The following is a 2,446-nucleotide window of genomic DNA, read 5'->3' on the forward strand; positions in this document are numbered from 1 at the left end:
GCCCTGTGTCTTAAGTGGTTGAACCTCTCTTTGTATCACAGATGTATCAGTATCATAATAATACTGTGGCTTTTCAAGTTTGTTATTAGACTGACCACAGCAACCAAAAAACGTTTTCTCTTTGAGGTTACAATTTTATTGTCAACATTACCCTTTATTACTTAATGTTCTATTTAGCCCCCCTCCTATTCATATTTCAGTCTCTTTTTCAAACCAATGCCTGGTTGCTAGGTTAAATTGGATCCTAGCAACCAGATCGCTGCTAATATTCCAAACTGGAAAGCTGCTAAACAAAAAGCTAAATAATTTTTAAAAAACGTAACTAAGAAAAATTAACCAACTGCCAATTGTCAAATAGCACTCTCTACATCATATGAAAAGGTAAGATAAAGGTGAACCACTTTCTTAAAGATCAAAGTGCGAGGACAGCCAACAAATGCATGAATACTGTTTAGTATGAACACTGATTTAGGGCCATGTTTGTCTCAGAGGGTAGCAGATTCCAAGCTTATGGGCTGAGCCTGCTCCTGCCAGCACACAGCTATTCACACACGTGCCATAAGCCTAAGCATTATGACTACCTGGACTTCCAGAGGACATGTTAGGGGTCACTTACAATGGACCACATAGTGTACAAAATGCAAAAACAATTGCTGTGACCAGTGAAAATCTGCTGTATTGGTGAGGGGTGGGTGGGGGGAGGCACGTAGGGGCGCCCCTTCTGTTCCAAACTTGTGCATCATTCAGATGTGGAGGAAAATTACAATCAATATTAACCTGTTTGAGAACTCTGATACATAATTAAATCATAATTATAGCAAAAGTCGGGAATATGCCACTGTTCTATGTGGCTTTTTTCACATGAAAGAAAAGGAATAAAGGAGGTTCAATCTAAATATTTGGAAGGGTATTTTACAGTGAGAGCTGTGAAGTTGTGGAATTCCCTCCCTGAATCAGTTGTGCTGGCTGATACATTATATAACTTCAAAAAGGGGTTGGGTGGCTTTTTAGCAAGTGAGGGAATACAGGGTTTTTGTAAATAGCTCTAAGTACCATTTGATCCAAGGACTGGTCCGATTGACATCTTGGAGTCAGGAATAACATTTTCCCTCTCTAAGGCAAATTTAAGAAGCTTCAGTAATAGTAAGGCAGGTTATATATAGGCATAAAAGGTAGAACTTGTTGGACATTTGTCTTTGTTCAAACTAACTTACTATGTTACAATGTAAGCACCCTATCTGAAAGTGTTTGCCTGTTTATTCAGACACTTTCCTGTATATCTTCCAGTCTGCCATTAAAACCACTGCCTGGTTGTCAACCAGATAACATTTTACAAACTAAAGTGGATGGTTGCAGAATAAGTGAATAAGCACGTGTGTATGGTTTTTGCAGTCAGATATGGATGTATTGTTTATGTACTGTATATAGCCTTGTTTATCTTGTATTTTCTCAACCGATTTTACTTTGTGTTCTTAATGTGTCGCTTTAGTAAACTGTTAAAGATGACAAAGAAAATATTGTTGTACACAGTTGGCTAAGTGGAATGAAATACTGGCGACACATACCATTCTGCCTCCAGTCTGTACTCCTCTGCAAATACTTGCTAAGCATTATACTATGAACTGCCATGAAATATATTCTAATGAAGTGAACCCCCTAATTTAAAGTGACTACATAAACCCAGAGACCCTAAACTGACACACACTCCAAATAAAACAATCTCCCACCCATGTTTTCCAGTTGTTTGGATCAAAAGTTAATTCAGACTATCAATTGTAACAGCTCACCACCTTATGGCAACAATTATGCTGTAATAATGGGAAAAAATGCTACATTGTGGGTAAAAAAACATGGCGATTGAGGGAGGAAAGTCAATGATTTCCAGAGCATGCAGAGGGTCCGCGGGAACATTACCTGGTTACCTAGGAAGAGGACAGACTCTTAAGGTGGCAATACACACACCGATACTATCATACGAAACCTAGTTTTCTACAATGTTCGGTGAGTGCATGGCGGATCGACAAGATGAGCAATATTGCAGGAGCGTTGGATATCGGTCATCTAGTCGATCGGGCATGATGAAAGATTTTGCTCGAATGGTATTGAAGGCATCCAAGCAAAATCTGCATTTAGGGCTGAAGCAAGCACTATTGTTTGTATATCTGACGATTCAGCTCTGAACGTAAGTGGAGGGAACAAACAATCTTTCCTGCGACCAATGGGGGCCATTCGTTATTGTAAGGTGTATGACCACCTTTATAAAAATACACTTTTTTCCCTTGAACTGGTTGATCCACCTCCAAAGTTATGTCACTTCCAGTCCACAGTTATGTCACTTCTGGTTTTTCATTTCCTGTTTGAGAAAAAGTATAACCCCTTGCAATTAGGGTTGGGCAGTGGGTCCAGGTTGAACATGCGTCTGCCTGACTGGACCTGTGCAGGCCTC

Source organism: Xenopus tropicalis, chromosome 6, assembly GCF_000004195.4.
Source record: "Xenopus tropicalis strain Nigerian chromosome 6, UCB_Xtro_10.0, whole genome shotgun sequence".
Taxonomy (NCBI): Eukaryota; Metazoa; Chordata; class Amphibia; order Anura; family Pipidae; genus Xenopus; species Xenopus tropicalis.